Raw genomic sequence first — 26,931 nt, 5'->3', positions numbered from 1 at the left:
TAGGAACCTAGGTTCCTTTTGCTCTGCAAAATAGCCTCCTTGTGCAGGATCTGACTCACGAGCCCAGACTCTGACAATTCTTTTTCCTCTTTTCTTCAGGATTCACCTGTTCTAGGTCTGAGCAGCCTCAGAAGTCAAGGGCAGATGTGTTGACACAGGAAGCCCTGGGAGCTTCACTTTTCTTGTCAGCATTCGCTTCTCAGCTACAGCCGTGCAGAGACTCCACAGGGATGGAAAGCAGATCCAATTTGGGGACAACCACATTCAGTTTTTATTTCCTTCCTAAATCACTCACATCTCCCGCCCTGCATCCAGCAGGCTCCTGGCAGGTGTGTTGTCAGAATGTCACCCACCATAGTCTCTAGGCTCCTCTTCTAGACCTGAGCTCATAGGCACACTTCACTCATTCTACAAACCATCAATGATGGTGACCCTTTGTCTGCAGGTGGGACTCACTGTGTGCCACAGAAGCCTTCTCCCGTGTTACCGAGGAGGAGGCCATGTGAGTCTCCCATGAGTGCAAATGGAACTTCAATTAGAGGAACATTCCTACTGTTCACTGGTCTGTGTCTGTTCCCAACACTGTCCCTTTGCACCTGGATCTGCAGGATTAGGGGTTTTGTAGTTCTGTCTCACAGGGGTACCCAGTGTATCAAGGGCAGAGGAGGGAGGGAAGGAAGGGGCAGTGTTTGCAGGAGGAAGTAGAGGTTCCAGGACTGTGATGTAACCATTCTACGAAGCGAGGCAAAGGGAATGAAGATAAAAGTGCAGAAAGGTACTTACTGATGCGTCCTGAGTTGGCAGCTAAAATAAAAACACAACACCATAAGTTTGGAAGGAGCATACCTTATGGTCATTTCCTTTGGGGGGAGTTAGGGTGCAGCATTCATCAAAGTCAGATTCATACAGGACACCAGGAAGTCAGTCTACTTTTCCTTTGGTTGTTTAGGAGACAGGAGCCACCGTCTATGGTCACTTGCCCTTGTCTGGATTCCTCCTGGGGCCTTTCACCAATTCTTTCTACAAATCTGTTTCTGATAAGTGCTTCATCTGGCCCTGGAATTTTCCTTGCAGTTTTAAATGAGTGAGCTTGGGCATTGTGAGCAGAGTTCTCACTGTGCTGTGTGAAGCAGTGGGACCATCACTTCTGGGTCTTGAAGGGAGAGACAGACAGGAGGCCAAACAGCACTGCTCCCTGCACCTGTGTGAGCGCAGTGTCTCCTTACCACCCTTTGTAAGCTCCCCCGGAGCAGGCATTGCACAGAAAGGACAGGAGGGGGATATAGAACAGAGACACTTACACATAAATTCTCGGAGGGACTTGGTGCTTGTGTTTCTATCTGCAATGGAGATCAGGTCATTATTGCAAGCCGAAAGTGCTCAGAGTGTAGAGATCAACTGTATTCAATACAGTCACAGCACAGTCCCTATACTTAGGGAACCTTTCTGACAAGGGGAAAGAAAGGCTGTCAGGGCAGGATGACTAAGACAGCTGCTGAGAGACAGTCTCTTCAAAAGAGGGGGCGTGGTCAGGGAGGGGTGGATCTGGGAAGAAGCAGGTGGTGTTGCATGTGATCAAGGCATGCTGGGTGAAATTCTCTACAAGTTCAGAGAGGACAGAACTGCGGTCCTGCAATTTAGACCTTAGAGGGCAGGTGATCAGTTCCCTCCACATTTGTGGGGTGGAGTCTTGAAGTTGCTAGGCCAAGGGTCAGCTTTGTCATTGTCCATTGCTTTGACTCTGGGGGCATCAATCTATTGAATTAACTTCCTTGTGTTTAGAATGGAAATTTTGCCTCGTTCCCTGTCTTTGTACTACTTTGAGATCCCAATTTAAAAAAAAAAATCCAGAATAAAAACAAATGGGAAAGGAGGAAATTCTGCTGGGAACACCATGGGAGAAATACCCAGTGACTGCAGAGAGACGAAGGGACAGAAAGGACTGAGTCTGTGGACCCTCAGAGTGGAAGCCGAGAGTCACAAGGCTTGGGGACCCTGCCAAACCATAAGAAAGCGTACTTGGGATCCAGGGCGGTTTCTGGGGACATTCTTCCAAACGGGAAGAGAAGCTGCTCTGTGGTGTGTGCTAAGTGTTCATCTAAGTAAACAGGCTGCTCACTACTGTGCTGCTTGATGGTCAGCGCCCTTAGGTGTCTTCAGGGGACTCTCACACAGGCACACACATGTACACATACATGCAAGGCTCACACACAGGCATGCACAGGCACACATGCCCCCCCCCATGCAAACACACACACACACACACACACACACACACACACACCCCACAGACACACATGCCCACACACACATGCATGCACACACATGTACACATACATGCAAGGCTCACACACAGGCATGCACATGCATGCACACTCACATGCACAATGCTCCTCACATGCAAACACACAGACACACATGCCCACACACACATTCTTGCACTCTCAAATGCAAAGGCACACATGTCCCCCACATGCAAACACAGAGACATACATACACAGACACACATGCCCACACACACATGCATGCACATCATAGGTGTGTTGTCTATGTGAAAAGTCCACCCCCATCTAAGAAGTATTTGAGTTTAGTAGTTAAAATTGATATCTTGACCAAACAAAGAACCCCTGCAGATGGACTGGCTTAGCTTGGCTCATTTGGGAGTTCCTTTGAGGCTGGATGGAGGGCAGCAGTGTGAGAGGCTGGGCTAGCTCCAGGGGGCTGTGGCCTGAGGTGGGAGGGCCAGTGAGACCTTTTCACTGTTTTAAGAAGAGGTACAGATTGGTCGGATAGGATTTGACACCTGTCATAAACTTATCTGGTTACAGGGCACTGAGGCTGTGGTACACTGGCAGGGGTTGGGGAAAGGGTGGGGTTATAAACTACTTATTCAAATAACCTGATATACATTTGGACAAGATGTAATGATTTTACTACTAGGAAAATGGATTTATTATGAATTCAGATGAGTAAGATTCAGAGTGGAAAATTACCTCATGCATACAGGTCTGGGTAATAAACCAAACTGTCTAATTGGGATTATATATTTTTTAAATTTATCCCTGACTTACACACACACACACACACACACAAAAACAAAAACAAAAACAAAAAAACCAAAACATCCCTTCTCTTCTCTTTATCTTTCCTTTATTTAGAAAACACTTTTATGTTTGCTGTGACAGTCAACTGAAGTCTGACCTGGGAGACTCACATAGATTTCATCACCTCCATATTCCTCACTTTTGAGAACCTTAAAACTATTCTTGTGATTACTTATGTAACTACTTATACTGTCTGGAGAAACTGAGTCACCTGTCTGTGCTCACACAACTATTAGTGAGGGGGATGCAGTGCCCAGTAGCTTGGTGACAGTCCATATGTCAAGAAGACTTCAGTCCACATGCAGACATGATTTAAACGTGTTTGTGAGCAGGCCCTGTCTCATGACTCTCAGCCTATTGAGAAATTGCCTGGTTTTTGTCAGATATGGGCAGTAGCTTTTTGCTAAACCAACAGCCCACAGGCAGCACAAAGAGTGTGGGCTCCCCTGGGGGTGGGCACTGTGGTTACCCAAGGTGGTGGTCAGAGGAAGACTCAACTGTGTGACAGCTTAAGGCGAAGGTCTAAAGGGAGGAGAGTGTGAACATACAGAAGAGAAATGAGTGCTGGAGTTGAGAAATGTGTGGCCAAAGACAAGAATTTGCTTAGGCAGGGAAGGGCGTGTCACTGCCTTGGAGAGAAATGTGGTGAGGGTGGGTCCGGTCTGCTAAGATGGCAGGTGAAGGGAAATTACAGATTCATGAGCCCCGAGTCTGGTCACCCTGCCTTAGCAGAAAACAGATAATAAAGGGAGTGTGTGGCCCTGTCTAGAGTGGGATTCTGATGACATCAGATATTAAAAATGGAAGAAAAACTTACTTGCTGGTGCTTGGGTGAAAGCTGAAGAATGGTAAAAACAAAAACAAAAACAAAATAACCCACAAGTTAGTATAGAGAAAATAATGGTTTGTAAGGGGCCTCCTACACAGTGGCACTGGCCACTGAGTGTTGGCACATAGCCCTGATCTGCCTTTTGTCTTCAGCATCTCCTGTTGGACATACATGAATCATGTTTGAGAGTTTTCCATAGGTGCAAACCTACACACAAATTAGTTTAAGGAAAACCCAGAAATCTGTGTTATCCTTATCTGAGAATTTGCATTCTCATTGTCCCTCTGGAGGGCTTAGATCAAAGACTTTTGTACAGGAATTGACTTGCTAAAGGTGTGGATTGTTAACAATAGATGGGCCCTTTGCTCAGGGACAGAAATCCACACTGCAGCTGAAAAAGGGCTAAATTCATCCCTGAGGTGGCTCTGTACTTCTTTCCTGTGAACACCCACACTGGAAATACAGCAATGGTTACCTACATTATGTCTGACACCATTTTCAAGAACCACACCCCGGATGCATTAGGTCTTCCACTGCTCAGTAGGCTCAACACCATCTCTCTCTGCTTGGTCACTGTGGTGATTTGAGATTTTCAAATCTGGACTAAGTTCTCAAAACACACAGGGTTGTTTTTGATGGTCTGTGCAGGTGCCTCTAGGGAAGACTTCCCACCTCCTCAGACCCCACAGCTCTGGAGCCTCAGAGATGCACTCCCTTTAGTTGAAGACTTGAGCTAATTACACACTTTCATTTTTGGCTAACCAGTGACAGGGGCAATATCCTCCTGAATTTACCAGCTGCCTGAGGGTAATCTACGTCTTAAGGCTGTCGGCCACTGTGGGTCTAACCCTAATCTCATATCCCTGCATCCCCCAGGCCCTGCTTTCTGAAACTTGTACTTTATCAAGCAGGAGGTGTCTGAATTCATGCTGAGGACTTCCCCCACCTTGCTACAGTGTTGCATCATCACCTTCTTTTGACAGCTAGACAATCAGTCCTGAGTCATTTGTTGATCAGAGATCAGGAGGGATGAGTTCAGGGACTTAACAGCAGAGGGTTGTGTGTTTGGTGGTGAGCCTAGCCTTTAATGACTGAGCCATTTCTCCAGCCCCAGCAGTGCATGGTGAATGAATTTAGTAACATATGAAATTGCAGATAGTAACATACATATTCAAAAGTTGCTGCAATCCTATGTTAACCCTACAGCATGTGACTATATATTAATGTGATGTACACCTTGTATAATAAATTCATGTACAAAAACACCATGCTGTATGCTATAAATAAGTACATATGGAAGTTATCAATTAAGAAAAAAAGACCCCCCAAACCCACCATGCCTTTTGTAGCCCACCGAGTGTTGGCCACTTAAAGTCTCTACTTCCTCAGCTGTAGGAAAATGTCTTACTTGATTCATAATGCTCTTTCTAAACAAACCCCATCTTTCGATGCCCCTGTGGTCTTTGGAGCTCATGCCTTCCCTACCTGCAGCAAGCAGCCATCTCAGCTGTTTCACACTACAGAGAAAGATTCCTTTCAAAGCGTGGACTCCTCTATTATCCTTCCCTGGGTGGACCTTCCCAGGTGCAGACCAGGATACTCAGCATTGCTGTTCTCTGCTTTGGCCTCAGAGGTCTTCTCTGGTCCAGCCTCTCCTGCTCCCACCCTCCATCAGCAGCTGCTGGTCTTGCAGTCTGCCCCCTTGCCATTCTCCTTCTAGTCTCAGGAATTTGATACTCTTTCTGCTGGGGGTCAGCAGTGGTCTACTTTTGCCATGCAGGTTGTCAGTTCAGGTCTCCTTTCAAACCCCATTATCTTATCCTGCTCTGAACCGCCACCTTTGGCTCCACCTCTACTGTACCACTCTAATCTACTGTCTCGGAAGTTCTGGTCTCCAATCTGAGAAGTTTAAGTGTATTTGTGTGCAGGTGTATTTTTTGTCTTACTCAGCGAGGACCTGTGCTCTGTAACACAGGGGCCATGGCTGGCTTGCTCATGCGGAACAGCCTGTGGTGCATGGTAAACACTCGAATTCACCAGTCATATTAGTAAATCATGTGACTTTGTAAAGTTTTCCAATGTCCAATTGTTCTCTAGTTTTCTCCTACCGTTTCTTTTCCTATCATCTTGGAATATTCACCTCCTTTTCAAGTAACCAAGATATTTATGGTTACTGTGGCCAGAGCTGGAAAATGACAGGTTCATAGGGGAGGAGAATGAGCTCATTAATCATTTACACATGCAGACCCCAGGAGGCCTGTGAGTGTAGACACAGGCTGGCACCTGGTGTCAGGTCCCTGTCCTGTTTGCATTTCCAACTATCTAATTTTCAGCTAATCCATCATTATGATAGAATTTGCATAATCTAGAATTCAGCACTGGACTCACTCAGCACAGTCAGCACAGTCCAGTAGAGGAAGTGCATCCACTAGGTAGGAGTTCCTACAGAGAAAGGGGTGGGTCCAGCATCCGGACCGTGGTCCAGCCTGTGCCACTTCAGCCACAGCAGTTACAGCTTGCTGTGCTGTTAACACTTTCCTGTGCTTGTCCCCTGAGAGGAGGCAGGACACATGGAAGGTCTGAGTTTATTATTTCTGAATATTTAAAACAGAAAGCATCTAGTTTGTTTCTATAGAAATTATCCTTTATATGACCGAATTACATAAAAATGAAGCAGAGCTAAATAAAATCTATCTTAATTTTTGTGGTAGTTTGAATGTAAGTGGCCCCCATAACTTCATAGGGAGTGGCACTCTTAGGAGTTGTAGGTTTGTTGGAGTGAGTGTGGCCTTGTTGGGGGAAGTGTGTCAGTGTGAGGGCGGGCTTTGAGGTTTCCTATGCTCAGGATACCACTCAGTGTCTCAGTCGACTTTCTGTTGCCTGCAAGATGTAGGACTCTCAGCTACTGTCTGCTTGCACACTGCCATGCTCCCTGCCATGAGGAAAATGGACCAAACCTCTGAAACTGTAAAGGTGCAGCCCGAACTAAATGTTTTCCTTATAAGAGTTGCTATGGTCATGGTGTCTCATCCCAGATAAGATCCCTAACTTAGACACTTATAAAAGTCAGCAGTGTCTAAGGGCAGCTCTGAAGATTCTGTTGTAAAATAGCCTTACTCATGAAATGATGGGTGGCACACCACAGGCCATCACAATCATTTCCAGATTTCGATGCTCACAACTTACAATTTTCAACCCACATTTTAAACTTGGGAGTGGTATTTTAAAATATAAGCACGATTTTGAGAATTCCTTGAGGTCAACTTTTCATTTCCAAAGCTCACTGTGGACTGAAAGAAGAAGTCACAGAATCCCAGGGTTGCTGTGCTAGCCCTGACTTGGACTGAAAACACAGGGTTCAGAATTTGAGGTCAGCCCTTTTTTAGCTGTCTACCCTCAGCTGGTCCCTGTCAGCTTCTGCTTCCTCATCTGTAGGCTCTGTGAGCCTTTCTCTTCTCACAGCCTCGTCTGGTCACCCTGCTCCCATCGCCTGTCCTCTGCTGTCCACTCCCTGTCTGTTCCTAAGTTTAAGAAAGCTGTTACAGCTTTGCTCAAACACAAAAAACCTTTCCCCCCCGCTATCACCACTGTAATTCTCTCCACCAGTTCATCAATCACTTTCTTAACTCATTAGTTGTTTAAAGCACTCAGAGGTAGACGAGAAATAGACGGCAGAAACCTAGCAGGGTTAGGAAACAGCCCGAGCTGTGAGGCCCAGCAAGACTGAGGGTGTGAAAGAGGCGGGGCCTATTGGTTTGTTCTGCTGAATAAATGCAAAGGTCTTACAGCAAGAAGCTTAAAAAAATCTCTCTCTCTCTCTCTCTCTCTCTCTCTCTCTCTCTCTCTCTCTGTGTGTGTGTGTGTTTTGTCAAAACAAGGAGCAGATTGAGGATCAATTCCCAACCAATGCAGTTGCAGTGCCAGGAGCTGGGGCAGTCCTCATCTGTTCCATTGCTGCCAGCCTGACTCAGGGAAGTGGGTGCTTTCAGTCACACGAAGCTCTGCAGTCCCTCACAGACATGTGACACCATGTCTGTCTTGCTGCATCCCCTGTTTTCATCCCCTCATCCCTGTCCTCCTCATTTTTTCAGTCCTTGTTCTACAGATTCGGGAATTGGTGTGAATCCTGGGGACGTGCCATCTTAATGAGCCACAGCAACTTCTGTTTACTTTCCGTACTCGGGGTGAGTATTAATATGTCTGATTATAGTGAACCAAGAAATGTGGAGAGACTCTGGAAAGCTTCCGGGTCACGGGGCCGACTGTTGGCAGAGCTGAAGAAAAGTGCAGCAACTTACCAGGAGTGGATGGGCATATTCCTGAAAGCAGAAAACAAAACCATTGTGAGTGCTTCACGGCTCTGAGGAGGGCAGGAAAGAGTCACACCCCCACTCCTTTCTGTCATTGGGTGGAGGCAGTGTGGTGAGTGGGGGTCTCTGCACCCCCCCCAGCCCGAGACTCTGGTGTGCTTCCTGAGGAACACTGGCAGTAGAGAGGACTAGAATCCACAAGAGCAAAGATCAGTCTCCTTGAGAAAGAGCAGAATAAAAGTAACAAATATGGAAAATATGACCATTTTATCCAAAAATCAGTGACATAGATACATAGAATGAACTGTGTCAAATAAAGAGAGAGTGAGGCCTAGGGGAATTATCTAGGGACTGTCCATTGGTCACTGTGCTGGCTGGTCTGATGTCAACTTGACACAAGCTAGAGTCATCTGAAGGAAGGGAATCTCATTTGAGAAAACAGCTCCATAAGATCCAGCTGTAAGACATTTAATTAGTAATCAATGCGAAGGGCCCAGCCCATTGTGGGTGGCACCATCCCTGGGCTGGTGGTCCTGGGTTCTTTAAGAAAGCAGGCTGAGCAAGCCACGAGGAAGAAGCCAGTAAGCAGCACCCTCCATGGCCCCTGCATCAGCTGCTGCCTCCAGGATCCTTCCCTGTGTGAGTTGCTCTCCTGACCTCCTTGAATGATGAACAGTGATGTGGAGGTGTTAGCTACATAAACCCTTTCCACCCAGGTTGCTTTTGGTCATGGCATGGCGTTTCATCAGCCACCCTGACTTAGACATTCAAACAAATCCCTTTCTCCTCTCTTGCTCATACACGTGTATGGTAAGCAGAATGATAACTGCCTGGAAGCTTCCCGTGTCCCAGACCCTGGGATCTGTGATGCTGTTCTGAGGAAAATGAAGTCAGTGCCTCAGACAGAGGTCAGGTTGTTCCAGGGATTGTCCTGGATTGTGTTGATGGGAACCAACATTAAAGGGGGTTATTTAGTTTCCATGATGATCTGTGTGTCCTAAGACTTCTCAACTGTTAGTCTGCCCTCTGTGTTAGCACAGACTTCTAATCATTCCTGTGCAAGGCCGTATGAATCCCATTGCACATAACTGGATGGAAACAAAGAACTCTGGGTGCAGACTCTGTAACAGCCCTTCCCATCACCGTGTAAGAGGCAGGAACACAAGAAGGCTCATTGTTTTCATGATGGGATGAGCATGTATGATCTAGTTGTGTTTCTAGCTCTATCCGTGTGTCCAAAACAAGAAGAGGGCAATAGACCAGACAGAGAAAGGAATGTAAGAATGCAGACGACTAGACAATATGGAGCTTGATAGAATTTTGTGACCACTGGGGAAGGAAGGAGGCTGTGAGCCAAGGGAACCAGGCAAGTTGCTAGCTGAGAAACAAGGTGGAGTTCACATCTACTGATACCCCAATAGATGTGTGTGGCACCCTTCTACCTACTGATCTGTAAGGTAACATTGTCTTAAGGCAAATGCTGAGGTAATTTGTCACAGCCTTGGAAATACACACAACCAATCTTGCCCTTTAAGTTAGGTAAGCTGCTCTGACTGAGGTCTGGCCCACCTACTTCCAGAACTGACAAGTAAGACAACACCCAGTCTGTAGAGGAATTCCCATAAGGACATCCAAAGATCCATTTTTGATTACCTAATCGCAGACAGCAGGAGGAGTTAAGAGTCATTAACTGAAGAGGTGGAGACACTGGATGAGATGAGCTGCTCAGGCGTGGCTGACTGAAGGGCACTAGCTTCCAGGCAGGACTGGCTTACACACTGGATAGGTGGTATATTCCTCAGCCAGTGCTAGGAGACCCTGAATCAAAGGCTAGCCTCGGATACATAATAAGACCCCAGTCTTAAACCACTTATCTCCCGATGTTAGTCTTTATTACAAGAATCTGGTTTAATTGCATGGAGATGATAAATGCTTGAGAAGTACCGACACCTGAGGCATGCAGAGGATCCTTAGCGTGTATTTCCATATGTGCTAGTTCTAGAGAGAGAAACTATGCGTGTGGTAGTTAGACTTAGGTGGAGGTGGGAGGCAGGGGCATATTCACGGCAATTAAGGTAGGCAATTTTTTTTATAATTAAACAAAGATTTGAGTCAACAGTTTGGAAAATCTTGAATCCTTAGCAGGGTGAGGGAAGCTAGTCCCACATGCAGGAACAGCGTGGCTAATACACAGAATGCAAGGATAAAGAGAAGTCTTAAAATATTTTTACTCAGTAACAATCATCAAAATAGAAGATTTTTATCAATAATAACAGAACCAATATTAATCTAGAAAAATAACGTGCCAAAGGAAATGAATTTCCATTCTATATTTAGTGAATCATGAGATGAGTTTTAGGTTGGGGAACTTTCAGTCACAGGAAAGTTGGGAAAGCAACTTCTGACACTCAGGGCTGAGAGGTCAATTGTGTGTGAGATGTAGATCAAAGAAGAAAGCTTAAGGCAGTAGCTTATGGTACCCATGTGAGAGAAAACAAGGAAAGTACAGACTGAAAGATTGACATGCTATGTTACAGGGGTTGTGCCCTGGGGGAGGGGAATGGAGGGGGCCAAGAGACAGCATGAGAGAATTAGAGGAGCTACTGGGACTGCCTCAGGAGGGAAAATGCTAGAAAATACTGTATATTCACAAGTTGTGATTTTATTCTATAACTGAGGTGCATAAATTACATTACTGTGTTTTTCAGTATTAAAGTTTTGAGGAAAATGCAAATTTTGATGATGCCTCAAAAAAGATGGCATTTCAGTAAAAATTATACAAAAACAAATAATGCTACATTATTTGGCAGTAGACATTAAAGACTATAATTCACTCGTGATTCTTAGGGTAGTGTAAAGGGAGGGTCTCTAATGGGGACAAAGGAATTTCAGCTTTATTTACTACTTGAGAAATAGGAGAAAATACTAGCAATAGCCACAATGAAGGTGTCTAGGCACAGTGAGGGTGTGTTCACACAATGATGGTGTGAAACACACCATGTTGTGTTTACACATTGAGGGTGTGTACATACACAGGATGGGTTTGCACATTGTACCAGGGTGAGCACACACATTGAGGGTGCTTACACAATGGGAATGCTGATTCACGGTCAGGGAGTTACATACACAGTGTTTATTATTTTTGTTTCCTATTTTAAAAGCACTTAAAAGGAAGAAAAAGCAAGTAGACAAACAATAGGTCTTACACACAGGAAGTTGTAGAATTGAAAGCAAGCCACGGAACACTCACCCAGGGAGCCGGCTGATTGTCCTACAGAAGTAGATGCTCCTGAAACACATAAACAGAAGGGGGTCAGCAGGCAGAATTTGGGTTCCTAAACTTTGCCTGTTGGCCCTGCAAACACTGTTTCTGTAGGACTGCTCTGGTGGTGATAACTGAACTTAGAGCTTGTGCTGGACAGTTTTATGTAGACTTGACACAAGCTAGAGTCACTGGGCTAGGAGGGAGCCTCAGCTGAGAAAATGCCTCCATAAGATCTGGTTGTGAGCTGACCTGTAGAACATTTTCTTAATTAGTGATTGATAGGGGAGGGCCCAGCCATTGTGGATGGTGCCATCCCTGGCCGGTGGTCCTCGGTTCTATAAGAAGGCAGACTGAGCAAGCCCTGGAGAGCAAGTCAGTAATCAGCACCCTCCATAGCCTCTGCAGCAGCTCCTGACTCCAGGACCATCTAACCAGGGATGGTGCCATTACATCAACCATCAAGCAATAAAATGCACCACAGGCTTCCTACTGGCCAAACTGGTAGAGGCATTTTCTTAGCTGGACTCTTTATCAGTTGACATAAATTGACCAACAGACACTTTTAGATGGTGAGCCTTCTAAACCAGAACACAGTATTTCTTTCCATTTTCTTGTGTGTTGCTTGATTTCCTCAACAAACACACTGTTGTTTTTTGTAAGCAGACCTTTCCCCTCCTTGGACACACTGTTGCTTTCTATAAACAGATATTTCCCCTGTTGATTTTCAGACAGTCTATTGCCATTTTAGAGAAATGCTGCTGGTTTTTGGATAGTGTTTTTTTTGTTTGTTTGTTTGTTTTGTTTTTAAAGCCCTGAACTGCAATAAAACTTTGGTCTTGATGACTGTTTGATGGAATGTGGGGTTTTCTAATTGCAAGGCCATATCTGCAAACATGTGTTGTTTCCTGATTTCTATGTCTTTTGCCAAATTTCTCTGGGTAGGATTTTCAATACTCCGTTAAACAGAAGTGGTGAGAGTGGACATCCTGAACAAAGATGAAAAAGATTCAATTTTCTGCCCCGGAAGATGATGTTAGCTTTAGAGCTGTCGCTTGGGGATTTCATTTGTTGAGGTACCTTCACTATGCACCAACTTGTTAATCACAGAAGAATGGTGAATTTTGTAAATGCCTTTTCTACAAATCTAGATATGGCCATATGACTTTATTCCTTCAATTTTTATGTCACTTTATTGATCTGCATGCACGAATAATACCCTACTGATCATGGCAAATATTTCTTTTTTAAAAATATATACTTTGGTCTGCTGGTATTTTGTCCATTGTCTTTGTGTATGGCTCTTCGGTGATGGCAGCTGGTATTTTCTGTTGGTGTTTTTGCCGGGCTTTGGTATCAAGGCAGGGTAGTCCTGGGAGAGTGTGCCTTGAAGCAGTCCTTCCTCTTCAGATACTTGGGCTTGAGGGATGGGATTGGTTATAGAATTTCAGATCAAATCACTTGTGTGTGGGCCTAGACTTTTGATGAGAATTTTGCAATTTTTTTTTAATTCACCTGACAGGGTCTGATGGGAGCTGTTTCCAGATGCTGCCCTGGGGAGACACATAGGAAGTGAGCCATTGAGAGGGGCAGTGTCAGGAGTCCCAGGGAAGTTAGTCCCAGGAAGTGACTCATGGGAACTTGTTGATGGAGTCTGTGGAACACAGTCTGGAAGCTTATCTTTGCTGATCTTACATATGGCATGGTGGAAAGTCAAAGTTAGAATTTCTAAGACTCCCAGGGCTGCTTGCAGGATTATTTCCTCAGGTGTTTTTTTCTCAGTCAACTACCCTGGCACTCAGAGGCTATCTAAGGGTGTCCCTCCTGCTGTTCCCACAACATCTGTCTGATGCTGTTTTGCAAGCATGCAGAATATCAGAGCTATATAGTAATGGAGGCTTCTTCCAAGACTTGTGAGGTTCTGAGACGCTCTGGTGCCTGTCGGTTGTAGCTGGACACCTGCATGTAGCCCATGAGAAGGGGACTCCTGAGTAAGTGAAAATGAAGCTAAAGATGCCATGCTGAGGGAAGGCACAGGTGGTGACTGGAGTTAGTCCTGGAGAGAGCCTCGCTGCACTGCAGATGATGGAGGTAGTATGCGGATTCACAAGCCCAGGAGCTGACATGGTGCCCCCTGCCCTGCTGATGCTGTGAGCTCAGGGACCCAGTGCTCTGCTGGGCTTCAGTCTGGGCTTCCTTCTGTTGCTTCACTTCTCCCTTTCAGAGTGAGGACCTTTGCCTCATGTTGCTTGCTGCATCCGTGTGCTGCTGCTGCATCTGGGAGCTCTGCGAGTTGTTTGTTCTGAATTTTGAAGATGTCTGGAGTGGAGAGTTTGCCTCAAGTCTCAGGGGAAACATGGGACTTGGGTGTTTGACCTGTCCTGGAAGCAGTGAGACTTTGGGGCCCCTTGGGGAGGCTGTAGATGTGTTTTGTACTCTGGGATGCACAGGAGTCTGCGGTTTGGATCCCAACTGTGCTCCAGAAGGTCACAGGTCTAAGGCTTGGTCCGGGGCCTTTGGGAGGTGACTGGTTCATGAGCACTCTCACCTCATGACTGGATTCATTTAATTAGGAACCATGGACTAGTGGGCTTTGAACCAGGGGCTGTCGTGGGAGAGAACCCTCTCTACTTTCCCTGAGCAGTTTCCATCCCCACATGCTCCTGCCATGGTGTTCCTCTCACAGGCTTCAAAGCAACTGAATCCAGGCTCCATAGGCAGGAACATTCGACCCCGCAGCTGAGCTCAAGCCTTTCCTTTTAATGGTGTTTACTTCAGGTATTTTTTCACATGGTGAGTAACACATGGACCTTACAGGTCCTCACATTAGGGGAGAGATTGCTGTTCCCTCAAATGTCACCATAAATATACTTACCTCAGTCATTACATGAAATGTCTAGAGGATTGAAGAAAAGTATAAGATTCTTACAGACTTATTATTAATCTCTTAACAAGTAAGTATTTAGTTTATTTACCACTTCCTGTTGAAAACGTACATCTGGATCCTGAAGGAAAGGAAACACAATGAGGCTCTGGATTGAGTATACGAACATCTGGGCTGCATAGGAAATGAAATTCGTTTACCTCCTTTTACTCTACTTTGTCCACAGTTGACACCTTGTGTGAAAGAAAGAGAAAACAGACTAAGTTATCAGCTTCCCACCAAGAAACAAATTTACCAGTAGCCCACATCTCTGCTAAGGGATTTAGCACTTTCCCAGACCTCCCCATCCATTCCAGTTTAATTTTGGAGAATAAAGAGGGTTCAGAAGCTCTTTGCTCTCCACTCTAACGTGTCATGATCATAAAGACAGAGAGGAAGGGGTAGTGAACATAAATGGAGGGGGTTTGCAGCCACCTGAGTGACAAGACTTTCCTCAGTGACTGGGGACTGATGTGGTGTGTGTGTGTGTGTGTGTGTGTGTGTGTGTGTGTGTGTGTGTGAGAGAGAGAGAGAGAGAGAGAGAGAGAGAGAGAGAGAGAGAGAGAGAGAAAGAGACAGAGAGAGAGAGAGAGTGTAGTTGCTTCTACTACTCCAAGCTTCAAGATCCTTTGGTTATAGATTGGTTGGTGTGCCCAGTTTAGTGGCTTCAAACGGGAATGAGAAGCAAGTCTAGCAACTCCTAATGGGATCTGGATGTGACTACTGGGGAGTGAATGGAGGGCATGGCCATGGCAGCCATTGAGAGGAAGTTTTGAGGGAGAACAGTTTGAGGTGTCAGGGTGAAGCACGTCCATGGCACTCTGTAAGCAGAGGTCCCAGTGAGTCCCTGCAGAAAACCTCGGTGCCTTAGAGAACACTCATAGTTATCAAGTTTCTGGAGATATCTTATTTTAAATTACCTTTGTAAAAGCTCTTGGTTTGCACAGGCCTACATATCTCAATTTTGTGGATAACCTAACTATAAATAATGCTAGATGAAGAAATCCAGCTTTCAATAATCCTCTTTTCTCTAAGTCCAGTGGGTGCACTTATGTTAGATCTGAGCACTGGAGTTGCTAGCCTCAACTCAGAAGCCGGCCCTTCCTTTAGTACATGAGCATGGGTGATTATTAGCTGTTTAGATAACTCACTTTATATTCTAAAACAGCGTTCATAAATTTTGTGTGTCATAGTTTATTGTATACCTTCCTAAGTAACTTTTCAATGAGCTGTTTGACCTCCATAACAATCTATAAACTATTTATTTTATCCATTTAAAATTTATGTATGAATGTGCTCTTAACCACTAAGCCATCTCTCCAGATCATTTTTTTCCTGTATTAAACATCCGTGGAAGTGCTTCATAAAGATTCTTATAGATCTTGGGAGTTGGAATAAACAAGAGGTAGAAATTAATTATTTTAATCGTCCTAAGAGGGGGAAATATTTTCCCTTTTTGAGAAAAGTGCACAGTGCGTGTGTGAGCTCAGAGTAAGGCAGTTGGAAGCATAACATCAGAATCTGCTGCTTGTACACATGACACTGAAAGGGAGAAGAAACTGCTGTTTCCTAAGGAACACATTCTTCAGGAATTATCTGTAGTTCCTAATCTCTTTGTCCCTACCATCCTCATAGTCCAGAAGCACAGCACCTAGGAAGAAAGGAGAGAGAGCTCCATGATCGTGTTTCTTCATCATCCTCAGGGGCTTCTCTTACACATCTAAGAGTTAACATAACCACAAATTTCCAGGATGGAGAAGCACGTGGGTTAACTATGAAGGGACCATTTAGAATGTTGGCATGGTCAGGTGACCTGGAGTGGGGGTTTCAAGCAGGGCCCAGCTCCCTCTTTCCATGCAGTGTCCTGGGCTAGTTCTCAGAGACATTGCTGTCTTTCCCTCCTCATCACAGTAACCTTAGCTGGATCCACTGTCACCATTCCTGATTGTTAGAGCCCCTGTCCAGCTACCATATGGAGGCCTCTTCATAGTGAGACTTAGACCTCCCACTGAGCCATCAGACTAAAGTGTAGCAGGTCTGTTGATCACAGGGCTTAGTGTTTCTGCTGCCACTGAGGGGAGCCTAGGGACCATGCACACTCATGAACTACTGATCCATTCCAAGAGATCTCTGACAGGATTCCCTTAGAAACTCAAAGGTGTAGTTCATGGGATGGTATACTCTATCAAGTTCTGGAAGCTCATGGGTGCTCACGGGTGAGACACACACACACACACACACACACACACACACACACACACACACACACACAGGATCCACAGGTGCTCAGCGCTTTTCACGCTAGGCTTGGGTACTCACTCTGTTCTGCATTGCATCTGGAGACTTCTGTGGAAGGTTTAAGCAAATGTTTCTGTTAGCTATTGACAGAGGTGTCTTCCTGACCCAACCTTCTGTACTCTAAACTTAGCCCCCAGGGTGGTCCTCCAATGGGATACTGAGTCCTCCCTTTCTGGCACCCCCATCCAGCCCTGAAGTGCTAGCCTGTTTTGTCTGTGAGGGCTCATGGGTGCTGAGGGGAGAATTCTGGGGAATGCAGTGAGGAGAAGGAAGCAGGGCAGGTACTGAGTGTTATCCTGTGGAGAGGGACCTTAATTTTGTGGCCCTGTCTCATTCCTGTTATAGGAACCATCGAGTGTTTGTGTGCTGTCTCCAAAGCTGTTGCTCACAGCCCCGGGTCCTTTCTGAACTGTCAGAGGGGGCTTCTGCCAGCATCTTGTTTTCCCACATTTTCAGACTTGAGTACTTCCCTTTGGAACTGAGACAGACTTTGCTTTATAAAGGATTCTCATTCCTCTTGCTAATTGTGTGTTTGTTGACAGTGCTGATAGTGTAGGCTTTGGAATTTCACTCTGTGAGCAGAGACACAAGCAGGGTACGATCTTTGACATCAGTGTGGGACACTCTCTGAGCACACCAACAAAGTCTGTTCCTGCACCTCAGCTTCCCTCCCTCTGAGAATTTCATGGGGCACGGCTATGGTTACTCACCATTTCGACAACTACTCTGCCTTGAACGTCTTGTTATCAGGGCAGCCAGGATAGCAAAGCCCAGTGCAGTCAGGATGACAGCTAGAATTATATCTGAAACAAAGGGATGGACACCCATAGGCCCTGGGCCACCCAGAGACCACTGCTGTGATCACACTGTTTTGTCCCTCCCCTTTTTTCCTTAACTCTTTAAGTGATTTGTTGTTCTTTTTAGATGCGATCTCACACAGCCCAAACTGGCCTTGCACTCACTATGTAACTGAGGCTGGCTCTGATTCCCCACTCTTCCACAAACTTTGCCTTCCATGCACTGGGATTACAAGCCACACAGCCAAGCCCGCATCTGCCACTCCTGTCCCAGCTCAGTTTTAGCTCTTATGCTTGTTCACTTGGCTCTGTAAGAGCCCTGGCTGCTGTAACCCTGGCTTTAAATCGGGCAATCTGAGGGATCTGCTCCTCCATGGAGTCCCTCAGTGGAGCAGGAGAAGGCCTGGTTGGCAAAGCAGTCCTCTGAAGTGTGAGAAAAAAAATTAGAACATCTATATTAGTGTGTATAATTTAACCTTTTATGTAAACATTTCCCATATTGTTTAAAACATAAATATTAGTATATTTGTACACTTATAAATACTTGCTGCTATACATATATAGCAACATATATTTGCACTGATGAGCATCTTGTTGTGAAGGCCCTGGGAAGATGCTGTCTGAAGGTAATAATATTAACGTGATTGTGTGTGAGCACAGACATTTCTTATCAATGAGGAAGGCCTTGGAGTCATTGCCCACTGAGCCGAAAGATAGAATAAGTTTGTGAACTTTGTCACAGGGACTGGTAGACTGTCTGTATAGCTATATGGTTGATTTGCATTTGATATTTAAGACAGAGCAGAAAAGATGATGAATGGGGGACACATCCATAACAACTACAAGTCTGTCAGTACAGTGGAAACACTAAAGTATATCAAACTCCAAATGGCTAAGAAAATAGATTATTCTCCAATCAAGGCTCCTTCCAAAAAGCACGAATGGAAATCCACCTCGAGATATAACCCCACCCCCGCAACTGTCATCTGTTTACTGAGTCTTTTTCGATGTTTGGCAATGTGAGAAAATTCTGCTGCCAAACCCTTTACCTTTAGAGATTTGCTCTGAATTTACCTCTAAAGTTAGCAGCCGGTCTCCACCACGAGAGTGTTAAACTCTTGTGGAAGTGAGATAAACTTAGATGGTGGGCTCAGAGGAAGTCCCAGAGAGCAGCTGTCCCTTTGCTGGGTGTCTGAAATGCTCTTAGTGTGGGTGTTTGGAGGATGGCCCTCCCCTATGGGGAAAAGGAACCAAGCCCCTGTTTCTCAGTGCTGAGGCAGATTGTGCAGGAAGGATGCAGGAGCTATGGCATGCTCTGTCTCAGAGTTCAAACTTCAGAAAGCCAGAGAAGATTGCTCCAGAGAGGAGGTGACCATGGGCAACTTTCCTTCAGCTTCCCAGAGGACTCCGTCAGAATGAAAGGATGGATATTAGGGTTGAAAGACACCAGGTAAGAAAGAAAGCCAGTTCCATTAGTGTCCCCAAGACTGGACTTGAGAGAGTAGGTATCAAGGAAATGCCAGAGAGGAAGCTGGCTCTCACCCAAGGATCCCATCTTCTAGTTAGTGTCTTCAGTGAGTTCCACGTCATCTGGATCCTTTTGTCAGAGAGATCAAGATAAAACAAATGCCTCAAGCTCACAGCCTCTGAGCTGTGAGATCCTGAGTGTCAGGGAGACCCTTGTAGACAAGGGTGCAGAGGGTCTCCCAGGAATTGTGTGGCTTATGGTCATTGGACCTAAGCAGGATATGGTCTGTGAAGGTTCTGGAATCAGTGTCATAACAAAGTCTCAGAACTCACAAGGGGCAAGGGAAGTTCCTAGAGGTAAGGGCTTCCAAGAGGCCAGATTTAAGAACATTCTGGTGCATGTTGAAACTCATGTTGTCAGCCTTTACAATAATTTCTAATAGTCTGGACACTTTGGCTCTAGAGATTATATCTATTCATGTTGGGAAACTTGAGTTGAGCAGCTTTATAGTGTTTCCAATGTTAAAACTTCCTATATTTAAAAGTAAAAGACTTCAAATGAAGATAACAAGGGAAGCAAAGGTGATGAGGCAGATGACAGAGTTGGGATGTCTGTGGTACTGAAGATTAAGCCACCAAATGGGGTTCCACACTCCTGGGTTGGTAACAAAGTACTAAGCACCTCTTGCCAAGACTGTTAGTCCCAAGGCTGGGCAGTAGCAGCTTAAAGCATATAAGCCACCCCCAGTAACCTTCATACCCCCAGTAACCTTCATACCCCAAGTAATCTTCATAGCCCAGGTAATCTTCATACCTTCATACCCCCAGTCATCTTTATACCCTTAGTAACCTTCATACCCCCAAGTAATCTTCTTTACCCACAGTAACTTTTCAAGATGGCAGACACTGGAAGTTACCCAACCAACAAATGGCTGGGTTTTTGACCACAAAGCCTATGTGATTTGCACAAAGCCATGCTTTCCTTCAGTGTTGAAGGACTGCTGTCTGAAGAGGTGTTTCCTAGCTAGGGTAAGCAGAGAAGGGCTGCCCTCTAGTGTCAGATGCACAGCCTTTATTTTGAGTGTCTCCCTTGTGGATAACCACAGGGACCTCCGACTGAGCTTCTGGAGTCAGCAATACTCCAGGGGCAGGGCTGGAACACCCCCTTCCCCCGACCCAGGCCAGGACTGCACCATGAATTGTCAGACTTTTCCCTAACTGAAGAAGTGCAGATTCCAATGTCCAATCAGGAGCCAGCATTCTGCCACATCATCAGTTACTAGGGGAAGCTGCTCCTGGAGATGTCCACAGCACCACAGCCTTGTCCAGCTCTAGGGAACGTGAGAGATGGTGGTGACTTCACCTGAAGTGGATGAACTGGCATCACCTTTGTCATCTCCATCATTAACCTGAGGGCAGAAAGTGCCAGGCTAAAGGTTCCTGGCTTGCTGTCATCTTCAGTCACCTCCTTTGCTCCCACAAACTTCAAACACACAGCCGTGCCAACAGCCCTGTGTAGGAGGTGAACGCTGCCCCAGTGCTCACAGTGATGAATGAATTACTGACCACAGCAGAGCTGACTCAGCACTGTGGGCTGATTAATGTTTCAACTGCAACTGGATCAAGCATTAAAAACACTAACTAGAAAAGAAATTTCTGTTTCCAAAGAGGACCCTCATACTGAATTTCTAGCTAGCAACTGATAATGCTGCTCACATCTGATACTGATTGGCTCCCAAGCACTGACTTTACTCAACACAGCACCAAAGCAGTGAATCCCCTGGTTCTGCTGACCTGGGTGTAGACAGAGACGGGAGATAGTTTCCAGGGTGGGAGACCACCATCCAATCCTCCACCATGATGGGTCCCTGGCTCCCCAGAGGCTCCTGTGTGGCAGCTGTGGTCCTGACCCTGATGGCCCTGAGCCCTCGGGTGGCTTTGGTCAGGGACCCCAGATGTAAATGCAAACCTCAGCGGCTGAACTGCTGGGGGTGGGGGAAGGAAGGGGCCAACATCCTCACTGTCCAGGTCAAGTCCCTTGAATCTACTGATATTTTCTGTGACTAACCACATCCTCCCTTGAAATCCAAACTATTTCCCCAAATAGGAGTCTGGATGTGTGTTTCCTTTCAGGTCTGTGTGAGAGGCCCCGGATATCAGCCATTTTCTTCCAGTAACATCTCCAGCCTTGTGTCACATTCCCTCAGGGCCGGGAGAAGACTGATGAATCATGATGTTAAATTAGCCGCTTGCACAGGGCTTGTGGTCTTCATTGTGTTGAGCTATATCAGATAAAGAGGTTTCTCTTTAAAAACGTAACTGCATATGTGTGTTTGGATTCCATTTTGTATGTTTGTTTCTGTTGTTTTAAGTAGAAAGCAGAGTTTCCCATGTGGAAGTTCTGGTGGGAGGTGGGTCAGTTCCCTTTCTCCCTGGGAGTACAGGGCAGCTAAGGCAGCCTTAGAGACCATGTGCTCAGTGAGCTGTGAGCTGTTCTTCTGAGAACCAGGGGAGCGTTAGAGCCCATTTTGTTTTCATTTTCACATACCAGTATTTTAGTTTTTCTCCTGCATTCCCTGACCTGGGACCATGAAAGAGGTTTGAATCTCATCACCCCTCCCCACAGGTCAGATTTGACAAATGAACTTGGCATTTCATTTTAAAAAGACCTGGTGAGTGAATTCTCTGGATTTGTAATTCAGATGAGAGACTGTGGATCAGTGTTGGGATCATGGTTCATTTTCAGAAGCTTCTACAGTTTCCTATTATTTAGGAAAAGTCCAAAGCTCTACACCAACCACAAGGCTCTTAGTGCTTGGCTGCACACAATCCCTACAGCTCATCCCTGGACTTCGCCCTGACATTCTGAGGTCCACTGTTCTGTTCTCTTGAGTAAGTGCATGAACTCTCTCAAGTTTTTACACATGGTGTCACCTCCCTAAATATTTGCAGTCACCACCCTTCCCGTCTGAGGTCACGTTAACCTTCCTAGACACTTAACTGTCACTCCCCAGAGAGCTTCTCTGGTTCCTCCATCCCTCCAGTCTCCCTGCTGGTTTCTGTCAACAGGGTCCCATCCTTCTCTCCTGACTTTTCTCATTCTGGGATAGTTTCTTGACCATGTCCCTTTGGTTTGTCGCCTTTCAGAATTTCAAGCTGAAGAAGTGAGGGGAGGTCATTTTCCCCTCTTTGGAGTAGGCTGGGCATGGCCAGTCCTAAAGAGCATTTGACAGAATATTCTAGAAAGGGTGAAGAGGTTTGAGTGTGAGGTGGGGGTGAGGGTCAGGCTGAGGCACAGCGGGGGGCAGGATTTTGTGTGGTCTCCATTGTAGCCCTCAGGTTGAGCTGAGGACACTATTGGCGCTGGTTCAGAAGGTGTCCCTGCTCCACGGGTCTCTCTGGCTCTGAAATAGCAGTGATGCACCCATTTGGGTTCTGGCCATTGAGAAGGTGACCTGACTGCAAGTGTCACTACCAGTCCCTTCTAGTTGACCATGGCAGGATTGTTCTGTCTTGTTTTACCCCCCCCCCCCCATAGTTTTTCTCTTCTGGACTGTGGGCGAGCAGCAACACTTCCTGTCTCCTTGAGCAGTGGAAGGCAGAGGGAGACATCCCTGCCATTCTTCAGAAGGTTTAATTTTGGGGACATGCCCTTTGATAGGTTTGGAGCTCACCAAGCAGTGTAGGCTAGGCTAGCAGCCTGTGAGACTCGTGGATCTTCCTCTGTGTCCCCATCACAGGGTTATAGGTGTGGGCTTTGGGGATCAAACTCAGATTCTCAGGCTTGAAAGGTGAATGCTTTACCCTTGAGCCATCTCGACAGCTTCAGCAGAAATGTTTTCTTGGCTAAGAATGGGAGATGAAATGGCTGATCAACTTCTCCACCCATTTGGGATCTGGGAGTCATAGACAAGGACTTCAGAAATAGGGGAGGGGTTAATGAAAGGTTGGAGTATTTGTGCTTTTTCTGGAAGTGAAGTTAGGTTTTCCCAGATTTGGGGTCCTTTTATTTTCCTTTATGTTCTCTCTCTCTCTCTCTCTCTCTCTCTCTCTCTCTCTCTCTCTGTCTCTCTGTGTGAGAGAGAAAGCAAAATTTGTGTCCTTTTGTTTTATGGCTTGTGTGTGTGTGTGTGTGTGTGTGTGTGTGAGAGAGAGAGAGACAGAGAGAGAGAGAGAAGAGAGAGAGAGAGAGAGAGCAGTGTAGGCAGAGGTGGTCCAGGGCGTTCATGCCCTGCTGGTTTGGGTACCCATACAGGGACTGATGGATTTGGGATGTCTGGTCCCTGAGAGAGAGCCTCTTGGGCAGGTGACACTCCTGTCTCCACTGCAGGTTTCTAGCAACAAGTCAAAGTGAATGCCATTTATCTAATGGGATGGAGAGGGCGTGGTACTTGCAGAGACACATCTACAACCAGGAGGAACACTTGCGATTTGACAGCAGCATGAGCAAGAACCAAGCAATGACTAAGCTGGGAAGATCCAAGCCGAGTACTGGAGCAGCCAGGAGGGCTTCCTGGAGCAGAAGCCGGCCAAGGTGGACACATTCTGCAGATTCAACTATGCCATTGTGGGGCTATTAACTGTGCTGCAGAGAGGTGAGGACGGGGGAGGGAGGAAGGGAAAAGAGAGAGAGGGGAGGGAGGAGGGAGAGGATAGAGGAAGAAGGAGAGGGAGGAGGAGAGAGAGAGGGGGGTCACACAAATATTTAGACAGATATAGATATAAATACATAGGACAGTGTAGGGGAAGCTGTGGACACACCTGCTTAGAGGTGTGCTTGACCATGCCTTCAAGGGCGTGGTCAGGGTGATGTAGAGTGAGAGGTGTTCAGGTGGCTGGGTTTTCACTTTCCGTTTCACTTTCGGTTTGCTGTACAGACCGCTGCCCACCTGCTGGCTAGGTCCCTCTGTAAGTAAGGCTTTTCCCTATTAAATACCCTTCTATTTATACCTGGCTCCATATTGGTAATTCCCCACTTTACCTGGTGTCAGGAGCAGGAATCTTGTCCCCATTTGGGACAGCCTGTGGGTCCCACCAGGACTGCAGGCCTAGGCTGGGAAAGCTCCCTCTCTCCACAGGTGCTCACAGCTGGCAGCCGACCTGCTGCCCTACACAAGCACATTCCCACTGTCACTGAGCTGCTCAGAACCGTCTGCCTAGCTTGGAGACTCACACAGAACACCTATGATTTACCACCGTGTGCTTGGGACCAACTCAGACTGTGGCCTACCCGGCCCCGGAGGCCTCCAGCCCTTGAACTGAATAGGCCTCGGGAGTAGGTCTTGGCTTTTAGCAGGGTCCATGCAGTGGCCTTAAAGCAGGGCCTCATTTAGTGGTTGTGGCCTCAAGGCCATTTACTCTCTAAGAAAAGTGCAGCCGCTTTTGTGACCTCTCTCCACTGCTGCCACTGACTGCTGCCAAACGCCTCAGACTAACTGAACACCTGTGCCACCTGCTGGTCAAATATAGTTACTGCATCTGGAGTAGAAATCAGGTAAAATTATGGCGGAATATTTATCATTTGGTAAAATTGGTAATATTTTTGCTTATTATATTTGCTTATTCAATGTTTGAGGAGGATGCTAATCTGCCAATTACTGGTCTATATGCTGTAATGGCAGTTAGCTTGCTGGTACAAATAATATTACTAGCCAGAGGGCTCAGGAACAGGGATAAGGATAACCTCAATACCTACTTACAGGAAATAACAGCTTTATGCAATGAGGTTTTGGAGAACAGATTAGGTCAGACCACAATTGGGCAGCAAGTGCAACAGATATTGGATGATAAGCTTGGCTCTGTGTCCAATACGCTAAAGACAGAGCTGTGTGTTACCCAATATGAGATGCAGCATATTTATGATAAGATAAACACAGAGAGATCCTCCATGTCTGAGGCCTTAGAGGCTAGGCTGTCAGAAGACCGTGACGAGCTAAAGAATATCTGTAGCCAGCTAGAAACTCAGATAGGTACTGTTACCCAGAAACTAGATGCCTACCTGGTCTACAGAGTAAATTCCAGGATGGCCAGGGCTACACAGAGAAACTCTGTCTTTAAAAACAAACAAAAAACAAAAACACAAAAAATTTAAGTGTAAATCTTTTAGTATCAAAATAAATCTTTAAATCATAAATAGAAAAACTGGGAGCTTTACAAGACCATACATACAGCTCACAAAGAGACTGCAAACCTCACTTTTCCAAAAAGAAGAGGCAGAACCACAGCTGGGAAATGAGCCTTTCTCTCACTGCCAGGATGTTCACCTCCTGCTGGTGATTCCTCCAGTGAGTGGAGCTGACAGCTGAAGTGTGAAATCAGGCTGGGTGTTGGTGGCACACACCTTTAATCCCAGCACTCGGGAGGCAGAGGCAGGTGGATCTCTGTGGGTTCGAGGCCAGCCTGGTCTCCAGATTGAGTGACAAGATAGGCTCCAAAACTACACAGAGAAACCCTGTCTTGAAAAACCAAAAAAAAAAAAAAAGTGTGAAAACAGACCCTAAGTCCTGGGACAGCTATGTTAGAATCTTAGTGCCCCCTGGACTTCACCCTGGGTGGACAGAGGCAGACAGACAGCTGTCTTGGGAGGACAGCTCTGCCCTCATGACTTAATATCACCTCACTTTCTCTTTTAGCTGAACCCAGGGTGACGGTGTACCCATCAAAGATACAGCCCCTGGAGCACCACAACCTCCTGGTCTGCTCTGTGAGAGGCTTCTACCCTGGCCACATTGAAGTCAGATGGTTCCGGAATGACCAGGAGGAGAAGGCTGGGGTCGTGTCCACAGGCCTGATCCAGAATTGAGACTGGACCTTCCAGATCCTGGTGATTCTGGAGAAGGTTCCTCAGAGTGGAGAGGTTTACACCTGCCAGGTGGAGCATCCCAGTCTGACCAGCCCTGTCACAGTGGAGTAGAGTGAGTGGGAAGCCCTGTCCTTGTGAGTCCCCGCCCACCAGAGAGGGGCGTGGCTTACCCTGCCTGTCAGTTTTCTCTGACCCTGCGAGTCCCTGCCCACGGCCAGCTCTCAATGCCCACACAGTTTCCACTGGTCTGTGCTGTGCTATCTTCAGCATGGCTCACAAGGGTAGGTGTGTGATCTTCTTCAAGGACCTTGGTCCCCTGGGAAGCAGTTAGGCCACCACACACTCTTCTGAGCCTTCCAGGGACCTGCTTGTCCCTGGCTGCAGCCTCTGCCTCTGGCTGGGTTGTGTTTCTGCTGCTGCTCATGCAGATGTTGGACAAGAAGAAGCACAGGGTCACGGCTGACCTCAGGGGCTCCAGTCTCAGCTCTGACTTTGCTGAGCTCTGTCACCCTCAGGACAGTGCAGCCTCAGAGCTCAGAGGCTCAGCTCAGGGCAGCCATATGAAGTCTCTTCATGCTGTGACCCTCTTGCTGTTTGATTGCTTTCCAACATCAGCAGGGTGTTCAATTCCTGCTCTTCTAGAACAGCCTTCTTCCCAGTCTCTACACTCTGAATCTCAAGGTCCCAAGGGAAACAGAATTTGGGCTGAAAACCTCTAGACCTGGCTTCCTTTCTCAGGGGCACAGTCCACATCTGCACAGAACAAGATGCTGAGTGGAATCGGGGGCTTTGTGCTGGGTCTGCTCTTCCTCGGGCTGGGGCTGTTCATCTACTTCAGGAACCAGAAAGGTAAGGAGCCTGGTGGTGGCCAAGACCCCATAGCATTTCAGGGAAGAGCCACGCTTTGTTCTCGGGATGTCACTGGCCTTGTGATCTCAGGTTTCAATCAACTCTGAACCCAACAGTCTAAAGTTACTGGATTAGATCCTAAGGAGTGATAACATATGGCCATGGGAAAGCTAAGGTGACTCTGACTTGAGAACTGGGAACAGAGGAAGAGAGAAGGAAGAGCCACTGGGCTGTGTGTGCCTGAGGCTTCCTGAGCCCCTTTCTCTGTCCACAGTCTGCTCTGGCCTCAC

The 26,931-nt window shown here is 46.5% G+C and overlaps 1 pseudogene; it reads left to right on the top strand.

Moving 5' to 3' along the window:
* Positions 1-20,820: 20,820 nt before the first annotated feature.
* LOC100774413 overlaps positions 20,821-26,931 on the top strand; it is a 49,103-nt pseudogene continuing 42,992 nt past the window's right edge.

The sequence above is a fragment of the Cricetulus griseus genome, assembly GCF_003668045.3.
Source record: "Cricetulus griseus strain 17A/GY chromosome 1 unlocalized genomic scaffold, alternate assembly CriGri-PICRH-1.0 chr1_0, whole genome shotgun sequence".
NCBI lineage: Eukaryota > Metazoa > Chordata > Mammalia > Rodentia > Cricetidae > Cricetulus > Cricetulus griseus.
This window is presented reverse-complemented; position numbering and strand designations above follow the sequence as displayed.